This window comes from Balaenoptera ricei, chromosome 3, assembly GCF_028023285.1.
Source record: "Balaenoptera ricei isolate mBalRic1 chromosome 3, mBalRic1.hap2, whole genome shotgun sequence".
Lineage (NCBI taxonomy): Eukaryota > Metazoa > Chordata > Mammalia > Artiodactyla > Balaenopteridae > Balaenoptera > Balaenoptera ricei.
Window position 1 is genome coordinate 61500307 of NC_082641.1, and position 16269 is coordinate 61516575.

At 39.1% G+C, this 16269-nt stretch overlaps 1 protein-coding gene across 11 annotated transcripts in view; it reads left to right on the forward strand.

Moving 5' to 3' along the window:
- The window catches only part of PDE8B (phosphodiesterase 8B), a 383095-nt gene that overhangs the window by 293507 nt on the left and 73319 nt on the right, over positions 1 to 16269 (forward strand). The window lies entirely within an intron of this gene.

Consider the following 16269-nt stretch of genomic DNA (forward strand, 5'->3'; position numbering starts at 1 on the left):
CGCTCAGGTGAGCCTCAGTACGCGAGGCCTAAACGTGAAGAAAAATTCGTTTGACTTAAGAAAAGTAAAATAGGTTTGCTGATGAATGGTAAACAGACATAGCTGAGCTGTTTGTTAAAAATTAACGTTAGCTCTTTATCTCTGACACGTTTAAGACAACTAGGATTTAAGGAGGAGATTCTATGTTGGCCTTTGGGAAGGAGGAGTTCCCCACCCTCCAAATTTAACTAAAATTCCAAAGGTTGTATTTTTGTATGATTTGTGTCATTCAGACTATTGAAAGATATTCTGTTCACTGTGGAGACTTAAAATAATTCAGCACGAGAAGCTTTTATATTACCTTAGAGCTGATTGAGGTTAAAGTTTTACTTATTTACCTATTTTTATGCAATTTATGGGAATTAGCAATTGATAGGAAAGTTTTCTTTTTCCAAAGCAGCAGTTGGTGTCTGTCTCCTCAGAAGGAATTAATTCACTTCACATTGAGAACTTTTCAGGCTGGGGCATGTGCTCAGCATAAGCTGGGCATTCATTCCTCTATTCATTAAGCAGCAATTGCCTTCCAGCACTTTGGCCCAGTGGAAGACACAAGGGTGGATGAGAATGAGGTCACCACGTTTTACCCCATATCGGCGGAAATCCTTGGCTTGGCTAATGGGACCACCCCTTCCACTCAGCCTCGCCCCGTGCCCCCAAACCTGGGAACCACCTTCAGCAACCTTGCTTTCCTGATCCCCCTGCATCCTCAGAGCCACTTAGTTCTGAAGATTGTGTCTTCCTAACAACACTTGACTTCATGGCCTTTTCTCCAGCCCCGTCCCACTTCATTTCATCCCATGGCGGCCTCTGGTTGTCCTGCACTAGCCTCCTAACTGCTGCAGGCTCTTGAGAGCTGACTGTTTAATTTTCTGGAGTTTTGTGAGGCGTTATTAAAATTAAATTATAGAAGCACGCAATTAGATAAATTTTTAAATAGGTAATAAGGACTCAAAATCTACAACTTATCGTGTTACTACATTTTATTATTATCTATGCTGTTGAGGTTACTTAACATTTGTTTTTATCTGCATGGTGGAAATACAATATAAAGTTGTGCTGCACACGCATCTTCCCAACCCCCCATGTTCAGTGACATGTTGGTAGCTTCAAACAGCCATGGTGGAAATCAGACCGAGGAAATCAGCAAATGCTACAAATTCGGACTTTTTTTTTTTTTTTTAACAAAACAGTTTATTATTTTAAGTGCTGTTCTTAATATTATTGTGGTGAAAACAGAGAACCCCCCTCCCCCTCCAAACATTGTTTAATTTAATATTTACATGTTTGTTAGCTGCTCACATCTTAAAATTCTTTCTACAACATCATAAACCCATGGAAAATTCTGAACAGAGAAATTCATTGTAGGAAAAATGTTCAGGCAAGGCATGGTTTACATGGATAAAAATCAAAAAATTTAAATCCACATTTGCGACTTAATCTAGATCACAGTTTATCTGCGTTGGCTCAGACTTTTTAAACTGAGGAATTATTGACATAGAACACTATTAGTTTTAAGTGTGCAGCATAGTGATTTGATACATGTACGTTGCAAAATGATCAACACAGTAAATTTAGTTAACATCCATCACCACACAGTTAGAAATACTTTTTTCTTTTGCTGAGAAAATTTAAGCTCTACAATCTTAGCACCTTTCAAATACACGATACAGTATTGTTAATTATAGTCACCATGCTGAACATACATCCCCAGGACTTATTTATCTCATAACTGAAAGCTTGTATCTTTTGATCACCTTTACCCATTTCATCCACCTCTCAATCCCCCGCCTCTGGCAACCACCAGTATGTTCTCTGTATCTATGAGCTCGGGTTTTTTGTTTTTAGATTCCACATATAAGTGATATCTTATAGTATTTGTCTTTCTCTGACTTATTTCACCTATCGTGAAACACCATCAAGGTCCATGTTATTGCAAATGGCAGGATTTCCTTTTTTATAGCTGAATAATATTCCATTGTATATATAAACCACATTTTCTTTATCCATTCATTCATCAATGGACACATAGGTTGCTTCCATGTCTTGACTATTGTAAATAATGCTGCAGTGAACATGAGGGTGCATCTCTCTTTTCAAGATAGTGATTTCATTTCCTTTGGATAAATACCCAGAAGTGGAATTGCTGGATCATATGATAGTTCCATTTTTAATATTTTGAGGAGCCTCCATACTGTTTTCCACAGTGGTTGTACCAGTTTACACTCTCACCAGCAGTGCACGAGGGTTCCCTTTTCATCCTTGCCAACACTTGATATTTCTTGTAGTTTTGATAATAGCCATTCTAATAGGTATGAGTTGATATCTTGTTGTGGTTTTGATTTGCATTTACCTGATGATTAGTGATGTTGAGCACCTCTTTGTGTACCGGTTAGCCATCTGTGAGTATTCTTTGGAAAAAATGTCTATTCATATCTTCTGCTAATTTTTTAATCAGGTTTTGTGGGGGGGATTTTTGCTATTGAGTTGTATGAGTTCTTTATATATTTGTAGATATTAACTCCCTTATCAGAATCATGATTTGCAAATATTTTCTCCCATTCAATAGGTTGCCTTTTCATTTTGCTGATGGTTTCCTTTGCTATGCAGAAGCTTTTTAGTTTGATGTAGTCCCACTTGTTTTTTTTTTCTTTTTTTTGCTTGTTGCTTTTGCTTTTGGTGTCAAATTCAAAAAGTCATTGCTAGGATCAAGGAGCTTGTCCCCTATGTTTTCTTTTAGGAATTCTATCGTTTCAGATCTTACGTTCAAGTCTTTAATCTATTTTGATTTGATTTTTATGTGTGGTGTAAGACAGTGGTCTAGTTTCATTCTTTTGTATGTGACTATCCAGTTTTCCAGTACCATTTATTGAAGAGACTATCTTTTTCCCATTGTGTGTTCTTGGATCCCTTGTTGTACATAAATTGCCCATATATGTATAGGTTTATTTCTGGGCTTTCTGCTCCATTTATCTATGTGTCTGTTTTTATGCCAATACCATACTGTTTTGAATACTCTAGCTTTGTAATACAGTTTGAAATCAGGAAGCATGATGCCTCCAGCATTGTTCTTCTTTCTCAAGGTTTCTCTGGCTACTCAGGGTCTTTTGTGGTTCTATACAAATTTTAGAATTGTTTGTTATATTTCTGTGAAAAATGCCATTGGAATTTTATAGGGATTGCATCAAATCTGTAGATTGCTTTGGGTACAAAGGACATTTTAACAGTATTAAGTCTTCCAGTTCATGAGCATGGAATATCTTTCCACTTATTTGTGCCTTCCTCAATCTCTTTCATCAGTGTTTTATAGTTCTCAGGGTACAAGTCTTCCAACTCCTTGGTTTAATTTATTTCTTTGTATTTTAATGCAACAGTAAATGGGATTTTAAAATTTTCTCTTTCTGATAGTTCATCATTAGTGTACAGAAACACAACTGATTTTGTATGTTGATTTTGTATCCTTCAACTTGACTGAATTTGTTTATTCTAACAAATTAGGTTAGAAGTCTTCTAGGCTTTTCTACATATAAGATCGTGTCATCTGCAAATGGAGACAGTTTTACTTCTTTCTTTCCAATTTGATGACTTTTCTTTTTCTTTGCTAATTTGTCTGGCTTGAACTTCCAGTACTGTGTTTAATAAAAGTGGCAAGAGTGGACATCCTTGTCTTGTTCCCAATCATAGAGGAAAAGCTTTCAGTTTCTCACCACTGAGTATTATGTTTGCCGTGGGCTTGTCATACATGGCCTATATTATGTTGAGGTACATTCCCTCTATACCCACTTTATTAAGAGTTTTTTTTATGGTGAAAAATTTTATATTTAGAATTAGTCTGGATTCAGTTTAGATGATCCCAGTTTTGTTGGCAACAAAAGTTCGGAGCCAGTCAAACAAATGCCTTCTTCGCTTCATCAGGCCACATCAGGGTGTTGATCTTGGCTATGTCGGTGTCATGGAGTTTCTTCACAGCCTGTTTGATCTGGTGTTTTTTGGCCTTGAAAACTGCAATAAACACAAATATGGTGTTGTCTTCTATCTTCCTCATGGCTCACTGGGTGGTGAGGGGGAACTTGATAATGATATAGTAAAAGCTTGTTTCTCCTGGAGGTGTTCTTCCAAGGATATCTGAGCTGCTTTCAGAGCTACAGTGTTTTAGGCACTGGAAGCTGGGTGACGTATATTATTCTTTTGTGGCTGGGAATGACTTTTAGCACTGCTTTCTTGGCCTTGAGAGTCTTGGCTTTGGGAGAGACCGGGTCTTCCTTCTTTGCTTTCGGTGTCATCTTTCTGAAAAGTTATTGAGAGCTTTTATCATGAATGGATGTTGAATTTTGTCACGCACTTTTTCTGCATCTATTGAGATGATCATATGATTTTTATCTTTTGTTTATGTGGTGTATCACATTCATTGATTTGCACATGTTGAGCCATCCTTGAATCCCAGTGATAAATTTCACTTTATCATGGTGTGTAATCCTTTTAATATACTGTGGAATTTGGTTTGGTAATATTTTGTTGAGAATTTTTGCATCTATGTTCATCACAGATGTTGGCCTGTAGTTTTTTTGTTAGTGTCTTTGTCTGGCTTTGGTATCAGGGTAGTGCTGGCCTCATAAAATGAGTTTGGGAATGTTCCTTCCTCCTCGAATTTTTGGAAGTTTGAGAAGGACTGGCACTAATTTTTCTTTAAATGTTTGCTAAAATTCACCAATGAAGCCATCTGCTCCTGGGCTTTTCTTTGTCGGGATGTTTTTGACTTACTGATTAAATCTCCTTCCTAGTAATTTGTCTGCCCAGATTTTCTGTTTCTTCATGATACAGTCTTGGTAAGTTGTGTGTTTCTAGGAATGTATTCATTTCTTCAAGGTTGTCCAATTTTTTGGCATATAATTGTTTATAGTAGTCTCTTATGATCCTTTGTATTTCTGCAGTATCAGCTGTAATGTCTCCTCCTTCATTTCTGATTTTATTAGAGTCCTCTCCTTTTCTTGTTGAGTCTAGCTAAAGATTTGACTATTTTATCTCTTTAAAAAGCAAACAGTTCTTAGTTTCATTGATCTTTTCTGTTGTCATAGTCTCTATTTCATTTATTTCTGCTCAGATCTTTATTTCCTTCCTTCTACTAACTTTGAGCTTAGTTTGTTGTTCTGTTTCCTTGAGGTATAAAGATAAGTTGAGATTTTTCTAGTTTCTTAATGTAGGTGTTTATCTCTATGAACTTCCCACTTAGAAGTGCTTTTTCTGCATCCCATGAGTTTTGGTATGTTGTATTTCCACTTTTATTTGTCTCAAGATATTTTCAAATTCCCTTTTTTTCTTTGACCATTGGTTGTTCAGTAGATGGTACTTAATCGCCACATATTTGTGAATTTTCCAGTTTTCTTTTTGTAATTAATTTCTAGTTTCATACAATTATGGTTGGAAAAGATGCTTGATTTGATTTCAGTCATCTTAAATGTATTAAGACTTGTTTTGTGGCCTAATATATGATATGTCCTGGAGAATGTTCTATGTGCACTTAAAAAGAATATGTATCCTGCTGCTTTTGGACGGAGTGTTCTGTGAATATCTGAAGTCCATCTGGTCTAATGCGTACTTTAAGTCTAATGTTTCCTTATTGATAATCTGGATGATCTATCCATTGATGAAAGTGTGGTATTCCAGTCCCCTACTATTCTTGTATTGCTGTCAATTTCTCCCTTTAGGTCTGTTAATATTTGCTTTATGTATTTACGTGCTCCTTCTTAGGTGCACAAATATTTACAAATGTTATATCCTCTTGTTGGATTGACCCCTTTATCATTATATAGTGACCTTCTTTGTCTCCTATTACACTTTTTGTCTTAAAGTCTATTTTGTCAGATATAAGTATAGCTACCCCAGGTTTCTTTTGGTTTCCATTTGTGTGGAATATCTTTTTCCATCCTTTCACTTTCAGTCTGTGTTCTTAAAGCTGAAGTGAATCTTTTGTAGGCAGCGTGTAGTTGGGTCTTGTTTTTTATCCATTCAGCCACTTTGTCTTTTGATTGGAGAATTTAGTCCATTACATTTAAAGTAATTATTGATAAGTATGGACCTACCACCATTTTGTTCATTGTTTCTGGGCTGTTTTATAATTCCTTTGTTTCTTTCTTCTTCTTTTGGTCTCTTCCTTTGTGATTTGTTGCTTTTCATGGTGGTATAAGTAGATTCCTTTCTCTTTATCTTTTGCGTATCTACTGTTAGGTTAGCCTTGTGGTTACCGTGAGGCTTGCATAAAACATCTTATATTTATAACAGTCTGTTTTAAGTTGATACAACTGAAGTTTAAATGCATTCTAAAGCCCTAAGTTTTTAATTTTATGTTTTTGATGTCACAGTTTGCATCTTTTAAAAATATTACTATCTTTATATGTTCTTTCTATCCCCCTCTTTTGGGTCTCATACAGTCTCCACTTTCCAAGTCAAATCTTTTACCTGTCCCCTTAATTCTATCCCATGACCAAATACCCCAACCACTCTTTCCCATATTTTTATTTTTAGTTCATAGTTTCTTCTGAAAGCCTACCAAACATGGTGTGGTTTCTCCATATGCCCCCAATATTTCATTTTTTAAATCTTGAAAAACTATCTCACCTCTGCCTCTCCTTGAAAAACTTCTTTGCTGCCTTTACCTCTGATATCCAACATCTCATCATTTGACTTCTGCCTCAGACTCTATAGAAGATGCCCTCTCAGAGCTCACCAGTGACCTCCCAAGGATCAGGTCCAAAGACTTTCTCAGTGTACTTCCTTACCTTGGTGAATCCCCTGCTCTCTTTGAAACTCCTCCTTTGGTTTTCACAGCATGCTACTGCCCCGGTCATGCCTCCCAACCCTTCCCTTGTTTGCCTTCTTCCTCCTTGTACATCGCCTAAATTCTTCTTCAGAGGTATCACCCATTCCTTCCATTTTGGCCAAGGAAGGGGAGTTTGGGAAGGCTGTTGGGACCTCAGCAAGTGACAGGGTAAAAAGCTGTTGCATATTCAAGCTTGATCCAGACTTGCAGAGACATTCTGGGGGAGATATGGTGGGTGGGGCAGGTCAGCCTATATTTGCAGATAGTAAAGATACTTAGAGTCAGGTGGCTGCTAACTTTGGGGTTCTGGATGCCCCACCCACTTCTGAACAAGACCCAGCCACTAGGCAGAAATTCTTGCGAGCAGGGTTTGGGTGCTTCAGTGGGTACAGGGGCTTAGCTACAGCTGGGAAGTGTTTCCAAGTTCTAGTCAAGCAGGCTGTGGGCTGAGCAGGTAAGTAGAGGGGAAACAAGAATGCACTGTAGAATTATGCTCTTAGTATATGCATCATGGTCTTAATCAGGATTAGCTTAGAGACTGGGCAGGATGACTTAGGCAGTTCCTGGCATCAGCAACATTGCTTATACCATGAACTTCAGTGCTGTCAACTTCATATAGGTGATCCTAGCCCTGGTCTGCCTGCCTGTCTGTCTCTTTCTGTTTCCTTCCATCTCTCTTTCTCAAACTTGCAGAAAAGTTGTAAGAATGGTAAAAAGAACCTCTTTTTTTCCTTGACTATTTGAAAGTAAGTTGGTAACATGATGCACCATTGACTCTGAATACGTTTATTTGTATTTTCTACAAACAAAGACCCTTTTATACATAACCAGAAGACCATCATCAAAACTGGGAAATTAATAGCCATACATTACTACCATTTAACTCTCAGACTCCATTTGAGTTTTACTTATTTCCCCACTAAAGTCTTTTGTAGAAAGAGGGTCTAGTTTAGAATCAGTCACGTCTCTTGATTTCCTTCAGACTGGAGTAGTTCCTCAGTCTTTCCTTAACTTTCACAATCTTGACAGTTTTGAGGATAACGAGTCCAACTATTTGTAGAATATCCTTCAGTTTTGGTTTACTAATGTTTCCTCATGATTAGATTTAAGTTATATATCTTTGCTAAGAATATTCCAGAAGTGATGTTGACTACTAAAAGGCATGAGATTTGAATTTGCTCCATTACTGATGATGTTAATTTTGATCACTAGATTAAGATAGTATCTCTCAGACTTCTCCATGGTAAAGTTACTTTTCTCCTCTTTATAGTTAATGAATATTTTATGGGAGGTTACTTTGGGATTTTGTAAATATCATGTTAATCATCAGACTTTCAATTTATATGTTAGTTTATTTATGTGAGTATGGACTCATGGATTCCTATTTTATTCAATGGGTTTTAATCTATTTTTTGATGATCTCACTGACTCTATTTTCTTTCCCATATTCTATAATCACCCAATACATTATTATTATTATTACTTTAAGCAAAAAGTTATGTTTTGTTTTATTGTATTTATTTTTGTATTCCAAATGTCAGAGATAGAAAGGGCTTAAATAAAGTCCATGCTTTCCAACATCCTCATTTACAAGCAAACAACAATAAAACCCTGAAACCCAGAGATACTGGATGACTTCCAAGGTCATAGAATTAATGAGATAATCAAGGTTGGAATCCAAGGCTCTGTTCCCAAACCAGCGCCTATCCTATTACACTGTGGTCACTCTGGCTCTACCACTCACTGTCTGTGCATCCATGAGTAACCTAATCACATTCTCTGTACCCCAATTTTCTCATCTGTTTAACAGGGACATAACGAGCACCTCACTCTTTGGGCTCATATGAGGATCAAATGAGATAATTCATGTGAAGTGCCTAGTGCAGTGTCTGGCTCACAGTAAATATTCAATAAATAAGAACTCTCATTATTATTGCAGGTCTTCCTTGACTTATGATGGGGTTACGTCCCAATAAATACATCATAAGTTGAAAAGGCATTTAATACTCCTAGCCGACCAAACATTGTCGCTTACCCTAGCTTATCTTTAACATGCTCAGAACACTTATATTAGCCTACAGCTGGGCAAAATTATCCAACACAAAGCATAATTTATAATCAAGTATTGAATATCTCATGTAACTTATTGAATACGTACTGAAACTGAAAAACAAAATGGTTGTATGGGTACAGAATGGTTCTCAGAGTATTGGTTGTTTACCATGGTGATTGTGAGGCTCACTGCTGCCTGCAACATCACGAGAGAGTATCATACCATGTATTGTTAGCCTGGGAAAAGATCAAAATTCAAAATTCGAACTACAGTTTCTACTGAAAGTGTATCACTTTTGCACCATTGTAAAGTTGAAAAATCATAAGTCAAACCATAATAAGTCAGGTACCATCTGTACTAACGTTATGATTAACATTTCTGTCTTACATGTGAAGAAACTAAGTATAGGACCCTCGAAAATACTTGACAAAGAGAACAAGATTTTTTTTCTCTTTATTTCTTTTTACTTTTTGACCCCCAACCCCCACCACTGGCTCTGTAGTATAAGCTTGTTTTGTTTTGGTTTTTAAATTCCACATAGAAGAGAGATCTTACAGTATTTCTCTTTCTCTCTCTGACTTATTTCACTTAGTATAATGCCCTCAGGGCCCATCTGTGTTGTTGAAAATGGCAAGATTTCATTCTTTTTTCTGGCTGAATAATATTCCATTGTGTATGTATACCACAATTTTTTATCCATTCATCCATTGGTGGACACTTAGGTTGTTTCCATGTACTGCTATTGTAACTAATGCTGCAATGAACATGGAGATGCATATATATTTTCTAGTTAGTGATTTCATTTCCTTTGGATAAATACCCAGAAGTGGAATTGTTAGATTATATGGTAGTTCTATTTTTAACTTTTTGAGAAATCTCCATATTGTTTTCCATACTGGCTGTACCTATTTACATTCCCATCAACAGTACATAAGTGTTCCCTTTTCTCCATATTCTCACCAATACTTGTTGTTTCTTTACTTTTTGATAACAGCCATCCTTACAGATGTGAGGTTATATCTCGTAGTGGTTTTGATTTGCATTTCCCTGATGATTAGTGATGTTGAGCACCTATTTGTGTACCTGTTGGCCATCTGTATATCTTCTTTGCAAAAATGTCTAATTGGATCCTCTGCCCATTTTTATTTATTTATTTATTTATTTATATTTTTTTTATAAATAGGAGCACACTGGTTTTTTGTTTTGTTTTTATTTTTATTTATTTTTGGCTGTGTTGGGTCTTCGTTTCTGTGCGAGGGCTTTCTGTAGTTGCAGCAAGCGGGGGCCACTCTTCATCACGGTGCGTGGGCCTCTCACTATCGCGGCCTCTCTTGTTGCGGAACACAGGCTCCAGATGCACAGGCTCAGTAATTGTGGCTCACGGGCCCAGTTGCTCCGTGGCATGTGGGATCTTCCCAGACCAGGGCTCGAACCCGTGTCCCCTGCATTAGCAGGCAGATTCTCAACTACTGTGCCACCAGGGAAGCCCCTCTGCCCATTTTTAAATTGGATTATTTGGTTTTTTGCTATTAAGTTATATGTGTTCTTTATCTATTTTGGATATTAACCTTTTATCAGATATGACTTGCAAATATTTTCTCCCATACAATTGGTTGTCATTTCATTTTGTTCATGGTTTCCTTTGCTGTGCAGAAGCTTTTAGTTTGCTGCAGTCCATCTTGTTTACTTATGCTTTTGTTGCTTTTGCTTTTAGTGTCAGATTTTTAAAAAATCATCACCAAGGCCAGTGTCAAGGAGCTTACTTCCTATGTTTTCTTCTAGGAGTTTTATGGTTTCAGGTCTGAAGTTCAAGTCCTCAATCCATTTTGAGTTGATTTTTGTGTATGGTGTAAAATAGTGGTCAAGGTTTATTCTTTTGCATGTGGCTGTTTAGCATCCTTTTATCTTGTGTATTTATTAACAAATTATTGTATTATAGTTATTTTTACTACTTTTGTCTTTTATAAGTGATTAATCTGTCACCTTTACAACATTAGTTTTTTTGAGATTTATACTTTGTTTTCCTGTTACTAATTAGTGATTTTTTGTTTCACCTTAAAGAAGTGTCTTTAACATTTATTCTAAGGCCAGTCTAGTGGTTATGAACTCCTTCAAATTTTGCTTGTGTGCAAAACTCTTTATGTCTCCTTCAATTCTGAAGGACAGCTTTGCCAGGTGGAGAATTCTTGGTTGACACTTTTTTTCTTTCAGCACTTTGAATATATCATGCCACTCCCTTTTGGCCTGCAAAGTTTCTCCTGAAAAATTTGCTTTCAGTCTTATGGGAGTTCCCTTGTACAAAACGAGTTGTTTTTCTCTTGCTGCTTTTAAGATTGACCCCTTGTCTTTAACTTTTGACAATTTAATTATAATGGGCCTTGGTGTAGGTCTGTTTGGATTCATCTTATTTGGAACTTTCAGGGCTTCATGGATCTGGATATCTGTTTCCTTCCCTAAGTTAGTGAAGTTTTCAGCCATTATTTCTTCAACTAAGTTTTCTGCCCCTTTCTCTCTTCTCTTTCTGGAATTCCTATAATGCAAATATTGGTTGTGCCTTAAGTCCCTTAAACTATCTTCACTCTTTTTCATTCTTTTTTCTTTTTGCTGCTCTGAGTGGGTGAATTCCACTGCCCTCTCTTTGAGTTCACTGATCCTTTCTTCTGCTCCATCTAGGCTGCTGTTGAAACTCCTCTTTTGGACTTTTCAGTGCAGTTATCTATTCTTCAGCTCTGTGATTTCTGTTTGGTACTTATTTATATTCTCTCTTTATTGAAATTCTCACTGTGTTCAGACATTGTTCTCCTGATCTCAGTAAACACATTTATGACTGTTATTTTGAAATCTTTGTTAGGTAAATCACTTATCTCCACTTAATTAAGGTCTTTTTCTGAGGTTTTATCTTGTTCTTTCATTTGGAACATGTTCCTCTGTTTCTTCATTTTACTTGATTCTCTGTATTGGTTTCTGTGTGTTAGAAAAAACAGTTTGATGAAACTTATTATTCTGCCCTGCCCTAGCTCTTGGTTGTCTCTCATACCTTTGTGATTGTCCAGGCAGCCTACTTTGTTTTAGTGGCTCCTAGTAGTTGAAGGTGTGCCAAGACCTGTCAGTGTCCCATAGGAGAGGATCCCGTCAGACCTGGATGGAGGCTGACTGGAAATGGGACCCTCAGGCAGCAGCTCTTAAAGGGTAGGACTGGGTATTTCTGCGTGCTGCCTCTGTGCTGTGCCCTTGGGGGATAGCCTATTAAGGACTATTTTTCTGTTTGTTGCAGTCCTGTGGAACCTGGGAAAGAAGCCCTGCTGGCCACCAGAACCAGGCAATCAAGGGGTGACTCCTAGCTGGCAGCCACAAAAATCGGGGTGCCATGTATGTGCACAAGCTCCATTCAGGGAGATACCAGCAGCATGAGGCAAAGGGAGAGTGCAAAAATGGCATCTGTGGCCTCCCAATCTCTGGATAGTATTGCAGTTTGTCCCTAGATGTGTGTTAAATTAGAAGCCTGCCCTTCAGGTCAAAGCTTTAAGGTAAACAAATAGGCCTCTTTCACAGAAAGACTGGGTGAATTTCAGTTTGCTGTCTCTGCACTGGGCCTGGGGTTTAGCCGTGGTGAGTCCACATGAGCCCTTTAAGAACTATTAGTTTCCTATAGCCTTGCAGCTCTCATGGACGCAAGCCCTGTTAGCTTTCAAAGCTAGATGTTTGGGGGTTCCATATCTCAGGTGGAAATCTTAAGAGTTGCGGTGCCAGATGTGGTGTCCAAACCCTTTGCTTCTCAAGGAAAGCTGGGAATTTCCACCTGATTGTGTGTTACCATGCTGCGGGTGGGGTTTATGACAAGATGGTTTCTCAGCCTCTCCTCCCCACTTCAGTGTGGGATTTTTCTCATTCACTTGTTGTGTAGGAGTTGCTCAGCTAGTTTCTGGATTTCTTTCAGAGGGAATTGTTTCCTATGTTGTTGTAGATTTGATGTGTCTGTGAGTTCAGGACCCCCCTATGTCACCATCTTGAACCTAAAAATTTCCAGGATTTATTTTTTGGATGATTTTCTAGATTTAAGAAAGAGAGAAAATGTTAATAATACAGAGTAAATTTAAATATGCATCAAGTCTGTAGCAGTTCCATTGTGAATAGTGGAAAAAAAATTGAAGAAATATCCCTCCAGTATTCAAAAACTATTACATGAATCAACAAAGAAGTTGCTCACATCACTGATGAGTAAGCGGGATTCCTATGCACCTGGTATTTTACTTTCATCTTACTGCTCAATGTACGTGAAAGTATCCACTCCCATTCATGTCGAAACTCCACTCATTTATCCATTGCAACTATAGTTAGGCTACCGAGACAAGAATTCACCAAAAAAGTCAACAAAAGTATTTTGTGTGGACTTCCCTGGTGGTGCAGTGGTTAGGAACCCGCCTGCCAAGGCAGGGGACATGGGTTCGAGCCCTGGTCCGGGAAGATCCCACATGCCGCGGAGCAACTAAGCCCGTGCGCCACAACTACTGAGCCTGCACTCTAGAGCCCATGTGCCACAACTACTGAAGCCCGCGCACCTAGAGCCAGTGCTCCGCAGCAAGAGAAGCCACCACAATGAGAAGCCCGCGCACCGCAACGAAGAGTAGCCCCGCTCACAGCAACCAGAGAAAGCCCCGCTCAGCAACGAAGACCCAACGCAGCCAAAGATAGATAGATAGATAGATAGATTAATTTAAAAAAAAGTATTTTGTGAGAATCAACTGACTAAAGAGAACTTATAGAGAAGAGTATTTTATATTTTAGTATTATTTAGAAACTGTGTACTGCACATCCTTTATAGAAAGTTGGCAATTTTTTTCCTTAAAGGGCCAGATGGTAAATATTTTAGACCTTACAGTCTGTTGCCACTACTCATCTCAGCTCTGCCACTGGAAAACAGCCATAGGTGATATGTAAATGAATGGGCAAGGCTGTGCTATAAGATTATATTTAAAAAACCAGATGACTAGCCCCTGGACCATAGTTTACTTAACCTCTGCTTTTTATCAGTAAAATTTATAATAAAGGTAGGTATGGATTCGTATGCATTTTTCAGCAAGCCAGTTGTCAAACCTTTACCACACGCCATGGTTACCATTCCAACCAGTCCACAGTCCTCATTCTAAAGGGCTCCCCAGTGGCTTCTCATGGTCTAAAAAACAATCATCAAGAATCTTTTAGGAGCAAACAAAGCCCTCTGTGCTCCTGCGTGCTCTCCACCTCTTTCACCGCCACTTTGTTCCAGCCACACCAGGCTCTTATTAGTTCCCTAAACACACCAGGCTTTTTCATGCCCCTGGGCATTGCACTCACTGCTCTCCCTGTTTAGCCTGCTCTTCCTTTCTCCTGTCCTCCTGAAGGACTCTTGCTCACCTGACCCAGGTCAAGTTTTTCCTCTGTGCTATTCGCCTGGCCATTTTCTCCTCCTCTCACCTACTCAGTGCATTTAGCGCTTCCCACGCTAGACCCCGCTCATCAAGGGCAGCTCCTGTCCCAGTGTCCTGCCTCCCGATCTCCCGCTGATGCTACTGAACTCACTCAAGTAAATTCTTGATCAGTGGAGCTTGTCAAGGATCTTATGTTTTAAGAGACATAATAAGGTATATCGTGTATGGAAGACTTTGTATCCCTTACTCTGCCAGTGTTTTTCGTACATTAACTCCTGTAATCCTCACTGCAGCTCCATGAGGGTAGATATGATGATCCCCATGTTACAAATGAGGAAACTGGGGCTTGGAGTGGTTGCACATAGGTGACATGTGACAGAACCAGGATGCACACCCTAGAGTAGTTAGCAATAAGGTTATAAAAGAAATACAGGGGCATATTATGGGCAGTCACACGAGAGAAAGGCTACTCTTACCTGGTAAACTGAGGGGACAGCTTCATGGAGGAGGTGTTGACTGAGACTGGACAGAATTTATCCTTGTGGGAGAAGCAGCCCATGCGGAAGCAAAAAGGTAACCAGAGGCAAGAGAAGCAAGAATGGTCAGGCTTGGCCTGCCCCCTTGATGTGGTGTAGACCAGGGCAGATGGTGCTGAGGCAGCCTCTCAGCTGCCCACCTGCCTTTGTGTGGCTTCCTCTGACAGTCCGTACCCTCTTCTAGGTGCTTCAGGGTCTGGAGCCATCCTGGTGGGTGTTTAGATCGAAGTAAATTATACCATGTGTTCTGTGCCGCAATCCAACTGCCATGTACCGATGAAATCAAGTTTATGTGTGCATTTGATGTGCCATGAAAGGAAGTTACATCAGGGCAGTTTGGGGGTCCGTGTCGAATAAGAAGGTAAGGTAGCAAATTGTCCACGGAGGAGCCTTGGGACTCTCTTAGGAAAAGCTGGAACCTGGTATCTCCACTGCTTGTGAAGGTTATTGGAGCTCCAGGACTGGATACTTGTTAGGCATGTGGTAATGTTGTCAGTTCTAACTGCAGTGCTTCAAAATTCATTTTCCCATCATATTTTGGACGTATGCAGCCAATCAAAACTTAATACCCAGGACTTCCCTGGTGGTCCGGTGTCTAAGACTCCGTGTTTCCAATGCAGGGGGCCTGGGTTCAATCCCTGGTCAGGGAACTAGATCCCACGTGCCGCAACAAAGAGTTCGCATGCCACAACTAAAAGATCCCATATGGTCACGACAATCCTGCATGCCGCGACTAAGACCAGCGCAACCAAATAAATTAAAAACAAAAACAAAAACTTAATACCCAGCCATAATGCCATCAGCTTCTTTGCCTAAAAGATCATTTGTTTCAACTATAGTCAAAGCAGAGTTTTTCTCTGAGGATTTTATTCCAGCTTCTGGACCTTCACGGATGTGGCGCCTCTTTTAAATAATTTCTAAGAAGAAAATTCCAGTGAATATGCCCTCCTCTAGTGCCATTGCTGGAAAAAGAAACCAGGAGGAGGAAGAATTTGGCATGTTTTCCATTAGATTTGCTCTGCCCCATTTTGAAGAAATCTGACTCTTGTAGAAATCTGACTCTGGTTTGCTGAAGGCTGAGTTTCTGGTTGTGATTTCAGAGCCCAGCTCCAGGAGACTGAAGGAAGCATGCATTTACTCATCCTCTTCATGACCACCCCATCCCGAAACTTAGAATCACAATGTAAGGAGTGGGGTAAATAAAACTTTTCCTTATTACTTTAGTCAAACAAGATGGCTGTGGACGGGGGACTGAACAGGTATGACATACATACCCAGGGGCAAGAGGGGAGGAAGTGAATGGCCCCTCTCAGCCCGGTGCCATTTATTCCACAGGTGCTAGTTGAGTTCTTTCATTCTGAGCATGAACCAGAGCTACAGGACGATGCAGAAAAACCACGGGTGCAGACTGCTCCCAGG